This window comes from Rousettus aegyptiacus, unplaced genomic scaffold (genome assembly GCF_014176215.1).
Source record: "Rousettus aegyptiacus isolate mRouAeg1 unplaced genomic scaffold, mRouAeg1.p scaffold_m13_p_1, whole genome shotgun sequence".
NCBI lineage: Eukaryota > Metazoa > Chordata > Mammalia > Chiroptera > Pteropodidae > Rousettus > Rousettus aegyptiacus.
The window spans coordinates 161930985-161946811 of NW_023416284.1; the positions used below are offsets into that span (position 1 = coordinate 161930985).

Here is a 15827-nt window from a genome sequence, read left to right on the forward strand (position 1 = left end):
TCCTCTTTCTCTCTCTCGCTCTCTCGCTCTCACTCTCTTTCTCTCTCACTCCTGCTCTAAGTTTCTCTCTCTTTCTTTAATGAAACAACTGCCCTCTAAATTTGATCCCATATGGCCTATTTGAGAAAACAAGAGGGAAAAAATTAAAATCAGTTCTCACTAATTAGAAGAAAATTATATGTAAATAAATTGAAAGGTCTTTTCATACTTATGGCTGACATTTCTACCAACGCCTTAATTGACTGTTGGGTCTAAAGAGTTATGTGCTTTTTTTAAGCGACATGTGCTCCTCCTGTCCAAGTACTGGCTGGGACACGCTGTGAGTAGTTTTAGATCACCAGCAGCTCTTTCTATTTTAGTCTGTGTCACTACTTTAAGTTGCAATTAATTTGGATGATCCTAAAAATCATAATTATGACAGTTCTGATATTTGATGAGAATAACTTATATTCAGTTTTGCCAAGAAAGTCATGGAGCATTTAGCAGAGGGCAAAGAAGTTTATACAGTGACAAGGAATATCTCACATAGAAGCAGACAGCAGAAGCCTTGATAGGACTTAACTTGTCCTTGTAAGTAATTTGTGGAATATTCCATGTTTGCTAATGAACTTTTCTGCATTTTAATTGTATTTTCTATCAGTAATAATGTATGCTGTTGCCTTTGTGTTTGTCTTTAAAAGTTCATTTATGGGCAATGTTTATAGCCAATGCCAATTTTAACTCATTCTTGTATACATAAATACTTCGTACACGCATAGAACACAGTATTTATTTATTTTTCTCAAGTAAATGATCATAATTATAAAAGAAAACCCTAGTATCATTTTCAGATTTCTCTCTCTCTCTCTCTCTCTCTCTCTTTCTCTATCTATCTCGATCTTGATTTCTTTTCTTCTTTTAATTTTTACTTATAACAGCTAAATTTCCTAACGGGTTTTCTCATTGTTCAAACTATAAAAAGAAAAAGAATATGTAAAGAAAAAATTTAAGGAATTAATAGTAAATGCTTAAGATAGTGAACTATGATATTCTTTTTTGGATTTATCGTGTCATTCAAATTATGAACATTAAACAAATGTATGTTTCGTGTGTAAATAATGACCTTCAGAGCATTGCTGTTTTTATAAGATCTCTCTGGAAAGTACTCAAGAATTATGCCTTTAGAATGTGTCCCTATGGGGTTGATAACAGGTTTTGAAATAAATTATTTTTTAGAAAAACATTTATTTAAATTCGTTAGAGTTACAGGTGCATAATTAAAGAAAATAAAATGTAATCTAGAATCAGAAGTTCTATATTTAAATATTGACTTGTTTATCAAAGGTTTGATTTTTTTGATAAATTATTTTCTTTGAACTTCGGGTTTCTCTGTAAAATGAGGATAATAAACATAATTGACTCAAGAGTCATAATGAGAATATAAGGCTATCAAGCACAAGAATATTAAAGTGTACATTTACAGTTTGTGTAAACAATTAGTCAAGAATTAGTACTATTCTAGTCTATAAAAACTCCTTCTTGCTTAACAGTGTTAAGCAGGAAATGACTAAGTTAAGCGGGAAAAAGTATAAACTAATTCATTTTTGTTTCCTTACTGGTTTTTACATTGTTAATTTTTAAAATATTTATTCTAGATTAGTCGATAAGCAAAAATACTACTTTTTTATGCCTTTAATAATTAAGCAGCAATTGTGAGGAGGTAATGAATACTAATTTAAAGGACTGTGCTCTGTTTTCCCCTATTGCTAATTCGATATAGTTAAAAGCCCTTGTATTCCCACTATAAATTCCAGAATCCCAGATAACTCTGGTTGTGCAGCTATAAAATGGGAGCATTAAGAGTGGAAAATCTAATCACCCACATATACTGCTCCTGGGCACGCTCTTCTAAGTGGGTAGGATTCCTCTGAGGTGAGCACTGGCAGAGGCATTAGCTCACCTTCCTGTGGAGTCCAGAGGGAATTGGAGTGGGCCCTGCGGGGTCAGGGGCCAAGTCTCAGACTGGGAACTGGACACCCTAAGAGCTGATCCTGATTGCAGCTGCGATCACTTCTTCATGACTGAGATGTGGGGAAGAAGGAAACTTACTCCCTGGCAGCACTCCTCCCTGGCGTGTGACATCTACTCTCCCGTAAACATTTCAAGGCGCAGGGATACCAATATCTGTTCTTTAGACCTCGCAGGATGTCGTGAGGCTGTTTAACAGGATCCTCCAGACGTGTTTGCAGCCGCTCCTTGTAGAGACATTGCTATAATATAATATCGCTTCTTTCTTTCTTTCTTTTTTTTCCCTCCTTCTCTGGGAGAAATTGTTTACTTGTTTCTTGTTCTATGTCCCCCCCCCCCCCCGCCCCACCCCGTACTCCCCCCCTCCCCAGGTAATGTGAGTAGCTTTATGCTCTTAGGAAGTTAAAAGAAAGAAAGAAAGGAAAAGGAGTTGCACCAATATAATACGTACATAATAAGCTCCAAAGGAGAAGGAAATTTTGTTTGTTCTATAGATTCATGTAAAGCATATTTTAGAATCTGATATTTCTTTCTCCAAAGTGAATTTCTATGGAGTATTCAGTTTTACAAAACAAATTCGGACATGCCTAAAAGTATATATTTTCAGTTAAATGGATGCATCACCTTTTGTTTCTCCTTTACAAACTGATAAGCCTTCTTAATTAAAATTTTATATAAATTTAGTGGTGAAAATGTTATTCTAAGATATACCTTTAAATTAATACTTCTCCAGAATACTCTTAAAATATAAGCAGTCCATAGTTACAGTAAAAAAAGAAAAAAGAAAAAAGAAAAAGAAAGAAAAAAAAAGAAAAGAAAATAAGAAGCTAAAATGCTATGAATTTAGGTCTTTAGCTGACATTTTGGTTCTTACTCCCCAAACCCTGTTATTCTCATTTTTTTTCTAAATACTTAATTTAGATTTGTAATATGAGTTAGTATGGGTTGTCTAGATAGTAACTAGATATTAGTTATGGTCTATTTTGTTTTTGTGGTATGTCCCATGAATGTCTTGACTATTCCTGAATAAAAATTAAAAAAAAAACAAAAAACAAAAATCAAACACCCTATCATTAAAAATATATCAGCTAAATTTTTCAATAATTTCCTTTTCTTAAGAGTACAATCCATCTCTTAAGTTCAATTTTACTTTCTCTACAGGTTCCATTTTTTATTTCCTTTAAATCACATTACTTTGTATGCTTTCTCTTAAGCATACCTACAATAAAGCCATCTGTTGTCCAAGGAGTTGTTCTGACATGAATCATGCTCTGTCAAAATTTTGAGGTTATAAATGTTCAGCTAATTGAGCAGTCTGACTAGCCGAATACTTGTAAGTGCTTTATAATATCTTTCAACACTTCAAAACTCTGGCCCACTATAAATTCCAGAATCCCAGAGCAAATGGACAAGTCATTCATATGGATTCTTGCTGATAAAACTGAAAACATGTTTATGAATTTCTCAGAATTTGGAATAAAGTGAATGTGGTTCTACTTTTATTAATTTTTGAGCTACATCTATATTATGCCAAAGCAAGTGTTTGGGAAATGAAAAACTTACCCAATTAGACAATTATTTGGACTGCTCTGCATTAAACAACTGATTTGCCTTTTTTTTTCTCACCAATTGAATGTTTTGGCATCATGGATGCTTATAGTTTCTAAGAAAGCAGTCAGTCTCTATCTTTCCCTTCTTCCTCCAATTACTTTCTTTTTCTTTAAGAGACTTCATAGTGATGAAATACTGACAACGAATGCACAAATAAACACTCACATGCCAGCCCTAGCCACCCATCCCATCTTCTTCCTAAGATTTCTGTGCATTCCTGGGGCATACATATTTCTACAGTCTCTTCTGGCCTCAAGGTCCAGATTTCATAGGATTCTGAATCTCACTTCTGTATCAGTTCCATTCTTTCTTCTTTGCAACTCAGATCTTTTCTTTGATTCTCTCAAAAAACAAAACACAACAAGACAAATTTTCTCACAAAAAATTCCTTTAAGTGTAGCTGACTTTACTGAAAGTTTGATGAGACTAATGTAATTTATATAGCAATTACACCAAATTTTGAATTTTGGTCATTTATCTACTTAAAATATATTGGCTCCCAGCCATATATCACATGAACTAAACACCTTCTTCTTTATAATTCTACTTACTCTCAACAACCCTGAACTCAGTTCTGAGTTTTCAAGGCACATTCAAAGACTTAGTAAGTATATTTCTAAACATCCAATTCAGGTACTACCCATTCTCTCTCTTTTGCCATTCTCTACAAGGGAAAGTGAGGAGCATAGAAAAGTTTTACTCCACTTTTAAAAAATTTTCACGTCTAAACCATGTGCTCAAATGGACATAAACTTACACATGCCAGTGAATGATACTCTCCCAATATTCACATCCCATAGAAGGTAGGAATGTCTACAGTCAGCTTGGGTTTTAAGCAGAAATTCCCATTTAATAGATTTATATTAATGTTTAAAGGCTCTTCGTTGCTGTAGAAATATATTTCAATGGAAAGTCTTAACTTGTTCTCCAGGTTGGCCCTTGCCTGAGCCTCGGGCCTCATCCCATATCATGCTACACTGGCCTTTCTGTTTCTTGTAGGGTAAGCTCATTCCTACAGTATTTTACACCTTTCTATCTCTGTGCCTCTCAGCAGGACTGACTTATTCTCATGATGTGTGACTTAGCCAAGTTTCTCACTTTTAGAAGTGACCATTCAATCTATAGCAACATTTTCCTACCCACAGCTACATTACCCAATATTTTCTAGAAAGATCACTATCTTTTTTTTAAATGATCACACTCTAAGATTACCTTTATTTTTTATTTATATATTCTCAGCGCTCTATCCTCAAGAACAGGATCCTTTTCTATATTGTTTACTGCTGTATCTCCAGGATCCACAAATGTGAGTGATAGTAAGTGCTTACTACATTTTTAAAAATAAATAATTATGCCTATTGTTAAAATAATGAAAAAATAAAATTTGTTTAATAACTTTAAAAAGTATAACTTAAATCTAATATATTTTAAAGGACAGATCATATTATCTATCCTATCGTAGTTAATATTGAATAATAATTATCACAATTATTATTATAACCAGGACTTCCAGATAGTAACTTGATGGCAAAGACCACCACTTGCTATGCTCATATTTAGTATATAAATATTCAGAAATAGTATTGACCTCAGAATGAAAACAGCCTAAAGACTAGCATCATGGAATTCAAACCCAACCCTCTCATTTAACATTTGTGACAACTGAGACACAGAAAAACTGTCTTGCCCAATATTAATGGCAAATTTAAGTGTGGAATTCAGGTTTCTTGAATCTCAAATGACTAATCCCCATCCCACCCCCCAATCATGTCTCCAGTCCTAATCTAAGAGTATTCACTTACTTTATGTTTTCATTTATAGAATAAGCAGGTGAAATTAGATGTTCTCTCAGTATTTGTAGCTCGATCACTCTTTTTCTTCCTTCCTGTCAGTCTATCAGTCGACTGGAAGCAAGCTCCTTTAATTTTCATTCATGTTGCCAAGTTCCTACTCGATGATACCTTGAGCCTCTAACAATTCTAAATGTCTATTCCTCTGGGGTATTGATGTCATTCAACTGGTTGCTGATGATACACAGCACAGCAAAACTTACAGCTACTGAATCTGTTCAAGTAAAAAAATAGGGATGGGTGATTATTTGCATGCACTTTTTGGAGGACCTCTTGAGTAGCAAAGAATAATGCATAGCCAATTGAATACAATGTAATATGGTAAATTATGTAGACAACCCTGATATAAAGATATAAAGCAACTGTTTTCATCCCCTTTTAAATTTTCATAGTAACAAAAACCAATACTAATTGAGAAATTACCATGTGTGTTACATAGTGCTTAAGCATATCTTTTTACATTGAGTTCTCACAACAAACCAATGGAGAGAGAAAAATTTCCCTCCATTTTTCATCCTGGCAGATCAGGAAGGACTTCCAAGAAGAGAGGACATTAATGCTGAATTTCCAAAGATCCATGTACACATTTTAAGAATGATGTGGAATTCGGGATGGAAAGAATTGGATAGAAGGGCTGTGAAAGGAGCAGAGTAAGGAGTAATAGCAAAGTTAGATTTCGTTTGATATGAAGAATCTTCTTGAGAGTGGCTTGTACATAGGAAGAGATCAATGAAGAAAGTTTTGAAATCTTGTCTTCTAAAGATCTGAAGAGTTACATTGAACCAAGATGAGGCTGTACATGAAAGCTGGTGAATCAACAGTATGTTTTGCTATTTTTTTCCAAGTTTCTTTCAGCTTTGATTCTTTAAAGGCTAAAATTTAAGTCTCCTTAAGCAAAATGAATATTCAGAATTTATAAATAGATCAAGAATGGTAGAACATTAAAAAAAAACAACTATTTCCATTTTTTTTTTTTTTTTAAGAAATCTTACCAACCCTTCCAGAGCAAGGAGATATAAAAAGGAAATGTGATCAGAAAGATTCTAGGGAAGGATAGGGCGACACTGTATTCCTCAAAACAGGAAACATCACCTTTAAAATATGAAATAACCCCATGAGTAGATCAAAAACTTACTAAAAATATATTGCAAAGAACTTAGAAATGTTACTTGTGGGTATATGGCCAAAATAATTGAAAGCAGGGACTCGAATAGGTATTTCTACACCCATGTTCAGAGCAGTATTATTTAAAATAGCCAAAAGATGGAAGCAACACAAGTGTCCATTGGTGAATAAATGAACAAAAAAAAATGTGATATATGAATTATCCAGCCTTAAAAAGGAAGAAAATTATGACACATGCTACAATATAGATGAACCTTAAAGACATACTCAGTGAAATAAGTATAATTGTATGATTCCACTTATATGAGGTATCTAGATTATATTGTATGATTCCACTTATATGAGGTATCTAGATTAGTCAAATTCATAAACACAGAAAGTAGAATGTACTTTCTAGTACTGGCAGGAGTGGGTAACGAGGAGATATTGTCTCACAGATACAGAGTTTCAGTTTAGGAAGATAAAAAAAATGTTTTGGAGATGGATGGTTGTGATGGTTGCACAACAATGTGAGTGTACTTAATGCCTCTGAACTATAGACTTTAAATAAGTAAAATGGCAAATTTTATATTGTGTATATTTTATATATTTATCTAGCTATCAAAGAGAATAGAGCTAAAGTTGATTTATTTGATATTTTAAAAGTAGATTTCCATTCCTAATCTTTAAATATATATATTGAATTCCATTCTGGATAAGGCTGGGTTAAAAATTATACATTTGTAAAACATAGTAGTTAACAGATTTATGTATATGAGATCAATATAAATGTTTTGCCTTAAATTCCTCTATGTTATATAGGTTGATTTAAATATGCTTAAAATATAATATGGTTAACATTATATATCTCTTGGTTATTTATAGAGTATAGTAAAGTAGAATTTCATTATCCAAATTGAAAATGTTGTTTGACATGGTTGATGACTAGTGGCTTATGTGGCAGGAAAATATTTTACCAGGAACTCATGGCTAGTGGGAAGGCCAATAAGATGCATTATCAACACTTTAAAATGGTGGCATATTCACATAGTGCACAGTCTAATAGATGGCTAACAATCTGACAAATATCATTTAAAAAAATTAAATACACTGGAATGTCTCTATAATGTTTTCCAGGGATCTGGGATTTTTTTTTTCAATGTTACATGATCCTTTTTGGGCCTCTAGCCAGTCCTTTAAAAAATGAACATTAGCTGCAGGAAAATGTTAAATGGAGGCATATTGTGATGAATTTCACTGTCTAGTATTTATTTTAAAGGGTTTAACCTAATATACAACACAGTGAAACTTTACTTTCTCATACATAATGTATTAAAAAATTTAGTCCTTTAGAAAACATTACCAATGAGTTACAGTGAATAACAAATTCATATATACTTAGAGTTAGAATTTTTTCAGAACAGTTTATTTTTTCATAGCTGTCTTGAATGGATATTTTAAACTTAAGTGGGCTACATTTCTCCTAAAATAAAGCATCTTTAGAGGAGAGATTTTAAGTGAACAGATGAAATTTCATTACCATGAATGTGGTCACACCTTGTCAGAATTTAGGTCCTGAATTTCACTGTGATATTGATATTTGCACACATTTAAAGTGACATTATTTGGCAAAAGAACAAGTATCTAGTTTGAGTTAGTGGTGCAAATGGTGATGACTAACCACGTACTACAAGGTTAAAACAATTTTTAAAATCACTTGTTAATGTGATAAGACCAGGCTTGTGTTTTTCCTGACCTCATTTTCAATTGGCCTTTTCATTCAGCCAATAGGTGAATAAATGTTTGGAATTGACAGATGTAGCCTTTACTAAAATGCAAAGGACATAAGGGTGGGATATTAACTGGTTGATTCACACCTTCATAACGTTAATCCCTTATTCTAAAATCGAGTAGTGCTTTTAATATAACTGTACCTAGTTTGACTCTAAGCAAGGATTGTATCTAGGTAAATGGATTAATAAAATTGATCTTGTTGGGAAAATATATTTCTGGAAGAATTCTCTTCTAGAGAATAATTTATTCAGTATAAATTATCTTAGAATTTCTTTCCCTTCTCCCTATTACTCCTCCTCTCTCAGCCTATTGCTCCATAAAAAATAATCTGCCAAGATAAATAAATTTCACCAAATGCTTAGCCTGTACCTTCCTTATCATTTTTACTTTACAGTGATGTTCCACACAGTTAATGGGTCTTTTGGATATGGACATTAGAAGGTATCTAAGAGCTTACATTTTTATTTTTCTTAAAGTTTTGTGGATTGACACTATCAATAAGCCTTAATAATTATTTAAGACTTCCAATACATTGTTGAATATCTACAGTGTACCCAATTATTTAGTAAATATAGAATTTATTCAATAAATATTGAATGTACACAATATACAAGGTGCCATTTTCAGGGGTACTTCTAGGTGTCAGTACTATTTCTAAAACATAAATCTAAATATGATATTCTTACAATTAAAATTAGTGATACTGTCTCATCATAATTAAAAAAAAGGATTAACTTCTTAACAGGACGTACAGAGCCTTCCTTTCCAGGCATAACTATACATCTACAATTTCTTTTACCATTGCTTTACTCCCGAATGCTTTTATCTAGGCAAACTGAATTTATTTTAGTTTTTCAAAAGCTCAATATAGTTGATCCACATTATTTATGAATTCTACATTTGCAAATTCACCTATTGTTTAATATTTATTTCTAATCTCAAAATCAATGCTCACAGGGTTTTTGCAGTCATTTGCAGATGCATAAATGCACAGACTGGTAAAAAAAATTAGTCACCTGAAGTGCATGTGCCCAGCAAGGTTGAACAAGTGTCCTTTTCATGGACTATTTAGTGTGATGTTTTTGGCATTTTTTGTGCTTTTTGTAGGTGATTTTGCTGTTTAAGATGCCCCCCAACTATAGTATTAAAATACTGTCTAGTGTTCCTAAGTGCAAGAAGGCCAAGATATGCCCTCTAAAGAAGATATTTGTATTAGACTGCTTTATTTAGACATGAATTGTAGTACTTTTGGTTGAGTTCAATATTAATGACTCAACAATATATATTAAATAAGGTGTTTTAAAACAGAAACACACATAAAACAAGGTTATATATTCTTCAGTAGATGAAAATATCATGACCACAGTCTTGCAGGAGCTTAATCCTGTATTTCCCCTAGGGGCAATGATTCAGTATTTGTTAATACAGTGTTTGAAGGGACTTTTTAGAATACAATTATAGCAAATAACCAGAGTCCTCTGTATGTAAAGTGATAATAATGATAATATAAAAATAGCTAAAATTTACTGTGTTAACTATGTACCAGGCACTGTGCTAAACCATTACAGGCATTAGCTTGTTTAATTTCCATTATCCTATTTAATTCACGAGGTAGCTATCATTATTCACCTTCTCTTTAGACGCCGTACCTGAGGCTTTAAGGATATTAACAGATCTTCCCATGAGACTGGGATATTTTTTCCCCAGTAGACTGAATTCAGACACTGGGTTATTAACAATATTTCTTAAATGATCAATTACTTTTATCACGTTGCATTCCATTCTATTTGATTTTATGCATTCAATCTTTAATATATTTCTTGGTTATTTTCATTTTGTTCTTTAATAATAATGATGATGACAATAATAATAAGTTGTAATTATTATAACCGTCTCTGATCCATTTAACTATTGGCATGTTTCACAATTTCTGTGTTAAATTTGTTCCATTTTAGAAATATTGAATTGTCTCTTATTTTACAATGTGTAAAGAAAAATCCTTTGAGGGGAACAATTATTAAGTATCTGATTGAGTTTCTTGTGACATTGAAAGTGGCAGATTGCCCCAAAAGTTGTTTTCTCCATTTGTAAATTAGAGGAAATTTAATAACTGTGAAATTCTTTCTTTTAAAAAAAAGAACTTTCTCATGATTAATTTCAGGGAAACAGAAAATTCATTGAAAATGTTATTTTTCAATAACGTCTATAATAACATTCCAATTATTTGAAACATTGCCCAAATGACATAATGAAAAATTATTTTAATTTTATTGATGAGGAAAATGTGAAAGTTTAGTAATCTTCTCAAGGCATTGGCTATAGCTATAAATAAAAGAAAGTTCTCTTCACAGGTCTAGACTTAAACAGCATTATCCCCCTACAGCATTAATGTAACATATCACATTAGGTATCATTAAGCTATTACAATATTTGATTAACACTGGAAATTAGTCATTATCCATAAGTCTTTTTTGATTTGTCATGGGGGAGATGAAGTTAGTTTAGCTAAGGAAGTTAGCTATGACAAACCTCAAAAGGAAAATGACTCAATGGCCGATAAAAAACAGACCCAAAATAATCCATAACTTTTAAAGCATAATTTTATGTCTCACTTAGAATTCTGTCCCATAGCTCTGTTCATTGCAACTGCAGATACGTACATAGAGTTTCCTGTGAGGAGGGCAGAGTGTCTTAGAAGAATGCTTCTGAAACTCAGGGCCAGGTTAGCCCAGGAAAGGTCAGCAAGCCCTTTTCTAAAAAATATGAATCTCTCAGACAAACATCAATTGATTGGGCTTTACTTCCTAGGTTCAAAACAGCCTGTTTATTTAAAGATGAATATTTCTATTTCAAACCATGAGGAGTCAGGTATTGTGTGTGTGTGTGTGTGTGTGTGTGTGTGTGTGTGTGTGTGTGTGTGTTTTAAATGGGGAAATTGACTGTAGGAAGGAGAAGGGAATTACAGGATTGAAACTCTGCAGAGATTAAGCTACATTTCTGTTGAAAGACAAAAGCAAAGTCTTTACTACCGAAAACTCAGAGATGGAAGAAAGAGGTAGAATGTCTCTAGTTAATTCAACTTTGCAGATCTTGGTTTGAGGCCATTTTTGCTATCCTTGACCAAAAGAGAGAAAGGAATACAGTGAGATTGAAATCGGCTATGGGAACTATGGTCTTTGTTGCAATCCAAGAGAGTAACAAGTCCCAGAAAAATGAGATGGAAACAAGTGGGTATTCTATGACAATATTTTGCCTGTAGAAATAGTGCCATTTCAACACATAGATATAAATAAACACCTTAAGAGTTTTATTTCCAGGACTCAATGCTGGCATGGTAATAACAGTCAAGCATACAAGAAAAAGTAAACATTTTTAAATGATATTAGAAACATATTCAACGGAATTTAAAGAGCAGGACATTTTATACTATTTTATTTATTTCTCAATTCTATGCCATATTTTCAAACTGATTATAAGGAGTCTAAAGATCACATTCTATTTTGGATGCTTTCCACTCTTTCATTTAAAATTTTTATAATTTATATTATAGTCATAATTTCAAATTCTTTCATGCATTTATGCTGAGGACTATTTCTATAGTTCATGGTAATTCATAGTTTTTAGAGATTTGAAAAGCAATACTTAAGAGTGGCATATGATGAGAATTCATCAAGTATTTACGAAATAAGTGAATGCATAAATATATGAAATAGTTTTCCTTAAAAAAATTCTCAGCCCCTCTCCTAGTGAATTATTAATGAAAGACTCAGAAATAAACTGTATAAGATCACCTTGCAGGGAGAAGTTTAATTAACTCTATATCACTCGGAATAACATCAACATTATTTTTGAGTACACCTAGTCCTGAGTAAATTTTGAAATAAGAGAAGTCTGTTTTAAGGTCCTATCCTTCAGCTTTCTATTTTATATCCTAGCATCTCTTCCTCTCTTTCATTGCTTGCTTACCTCTACCTGGATCCAGGCCCTTTAAGATATTCACAAGCTGCTTTGTAGATGGGCCTAATCTGAACCGCCCTGGGCACAGAGCTTGTTAGATTTTCTGTCTTCTTCACATGCATATAAAAATTTTCTTATCCTGAGTTCTATCCTGTTAAGACCCCACTGTCTGCTTTTTAAGGAGATTGCTAACTAATATGATAAATGCATCCTCACTGATGAGATACTTAGATTAATGCATTTCTTCTCCTCTTTTACAAAATAATTTTTTGAAGGAGTACAAACATTCAGAAAAAGTGCATAGTCATTAGTGTGCAACTCAATGGCGGTTACACATGTAGCCAGTACCCAGATGAAGAAATAGAACATTTCCAACAGCCCAAAAGCCCTTTTCCAAGTACTATATCCCCCCAAATCTGTACCATTATAACTTCTAAAAGCAAAAATATTGTCCATTTTGTACTTGAATTGAATCATACCATACATACTGTTTTGTGTCTGGCTTCTTTCATTCAGCATTATGCTTATGAAATTCCTCTATATGGTGTATGTGTTTGTGAATCATTCTCATTTTGTATATGATATTTCACTGTATGAATATGGCACAATTTACTTATTCATTTTATTGTTGATTTGCATTTGGGTAGTTTTTAGTTTAGGATATTAGTAAAAGTGTCATGAATAGTCTTCAGGTGTTTTTGTTGATTTTGGTTTTTGGTGAACATAACTTTGCATTTCTGGTGGAAATATACCTAGGAATGGAGTTTTTGGGTCATAGAATACATATATGTTTGGCTTTAGTTCTCCAAAAAGTTTTCAAAAAGCTTGACAAATTGGTTAACTGATGTATACTCCCTGTGGCAGAATATGAGAGTTTGGTTTTTTCCCACATTCTCTCTAATGCTTGGTATTTTTGCCTTTTTGTTTTAGTTATATTTGTGTGTATGTAAAATGTTTCACTATAATTTAAATTTGTGTCTTGTTGACGACGATGAAATTGAGCGTCTCTTCAATGTGTTTATTGGTTTTCTATATACCTTCTTTTGCAAAGTACATATTAAAGAACTTTGTCTGGTTTTCTATGATTGTCTTTTTCTTTCTGAGAAAGGAACTCTAACCATGGGAGCAGGAGATAAGCGAAGTGTAGAAATCCTGGGAACGACGTAGAGATATAGTGTTGTTTCTATTTGTCTCAATCCTCTGAGTGTAATTCTAGATAACACAGGAAAACAACTCTTGTCTTTAGCCACGTAAACCATTTAAACCTACGTTAGAAAATGGATGACATTGATCATCTAAGTTAAACACTTATGTTATTTTGCATCTTAAATTGGGGTTGAGAAAAATCTGGTTTGAAGTTGAGATTCTGCTGAGTTGACATCAAATATCAAAACCCCAATGGAAAAAAAAATGCAGAGAACTAGAACAAGTGAGGGCGGGATGGAATAAACACCCTAGCCTTAGTTGTTGTGTCTCTCGGCCACGGATGCCACTATAGTAATGCTATCCTACATGTGTGGTCACAGTAACCAAAAGCACAGGCTCATTGAAAGGCACCCGGAATGAATTAGCCCACAACATTTGAACCAGTCTAAGGAATTTTCCCATCAGTGCTCCTACTAAAAGAATGCAAGCAGTGATGTAGAGAATAACAACAATGCCGAATTACTAATACTGTCAGCCGTAATTTCCATTTTTCTGAAATTTCTTACTTAGTCCTGGGCCTACTATAAGTTCCTATGTTTGGCAATGACTTCTTACTTCAATTTGCTTAATGGTGAGCCCATCGGTCTGCTTGAAAAAGTGCTGCAGTAATGCTGGTTAAGGACAATTTCAGTTCAGCTTGATTCAATTTAACCTCAGATTCAAAATCTACAAATCTATGTATTTTTACATGATTCCATAAGAGTCACAGCAAATAATGATCTTTTGTTTTGGTTTTTGTCTGTCCTCCCGTCCCCCTGCCCCCAGGGGTATGAACCAACCAGTACCTGACAACCATAGTGAACTATCCCCCAAAGTTGTTTACCACGCCATCTCCAGGGGCTCGCGAACCTGGATTTCAATCTCTGTTTTGTTCCTACTTAGCTGAGTGAACTTTACTAAGTAACTTGACCTTTCTAAGCCTTTGTTTTCTCATCTGTAAAATGGGCTCAACTTTACCTACTTTTTTAGAGTCGTCAGGATTAAAAGAGATTACCCATGTAATATGTTAGATGAGCACACAATAAAATTGGCTAATATTGCTATATATTTTACTATATAAAGATTACTGTATAGATATTTAACATACAGCATTTATCTCTAGTATTTTTTAACTTCGTTAGTATTTTGGTAATGATTCTTCTGTACTTACCTGCCCTATAGCCATTGAGCTTTCTAGAATCAGAAATTAGAAAAAGTAACTTTATCTCTATATGTAGATTTAGAGAAGTCAATAAATTGACCTGTGGTTATCTTAATTTATGAGTGAACAGTATTAACAAGAAAACTTTTCTTCAAGCAAGTTCCCAAGTGGTATAAATGTAAATAAAATGCTTTAAGTACTCAGATAAAATAAGGAGGAACATTTTATCAAAAATACCCAAGACGTAAACATAAGGCAGCAATAGGCTCTAAATAGAGCTGAATGTTAACTAGGTGTATCTTTTGTTAATCTCCTGTCTTCCTTTTATGTTCACTTTTTACTCCTGGGACCTGAGGCTCTCCTTCTGAACTTTTCTGGTTTCCATTTATCTCCACTGTGACACTTCTCCCAGACCTATGCTTCCCCAGTCACTCACTCACTATTATCTCCTCAACCCATGTCAAAGCATCTTTATTGTGGGGTACACTCTTACAGTGTGGCCTGCTTTGCTATCATATTGGTAAAAGAAAAGTCCCACTAAGATAGCTTAAAAGTGTTATGGGACTACCTATCCAAGCTATGTCCATATGTACGAGTGGATTTTAGTTTCACTAGAAGGATCAATTTTCAATGATGGAACATTGGGAATTATTTACCAAGCCGTGTGCAAGACAGATTTTCTTAACAGATCAAATCAGTCACCTACCAATAACTATATAGTCCTGTGGGCAATCCCAGTCCTGATTTAAAGCATCCACTGTGTGTATATTTGTGTGGCTTTAACTGAACTCTCCCAATACTTTTTTCACTACATGTAATTGTGTCTACTCATCTGACTCATATCTTCCCCTCCTCCCATCACTTGAACATTGTTACAGTACACCATTTGAATAATGGCCATATTCACACACCCATGAGAAGCTGGACCTGAAAAGTAATTACCCTGGATTATCACAGGTCTTCTGATACTAAATTAGCAGCCAGACCCATGCACGTAGTTGCTCCTTGACCCTCGGTTACTCTTCACAGAAAACCTGAAGAAATCTGAGTAGAGCAGTCCTTTGCTATTGGTTTAATTTACTTGCCATTTATAGACCTGGCCTCAGTTGGGAAAGAGATTTATTTAGTCACTAAGAAATACATCCAAACTAGATACA

The 15827-nt window shown here is 33.4% G+C and overlaps 1 protein-coding gene across 1 annotated transcript in view; it reads left to right on the forward strand.

The window, feature by feature from the left end:
• The first annotated feature begins 360 nt into the window (after window positions 1-360).
• The window catches only part of EYA4 (EYA transcriptional coactivator and phosphatase 4), a 266023-nt gene continuing 250556 nt past the window's right edge, over window positions 361-15827 (forward strand). Inside the window, exon 1 of the mRNA XM_036221944.1 lies at window positions 361-570. The gene's annotated coding sequence lies outside the window, so the exon portion shown is untranslated. The remainder of the gene's footprint in view (window positions 571-15827) is intronic.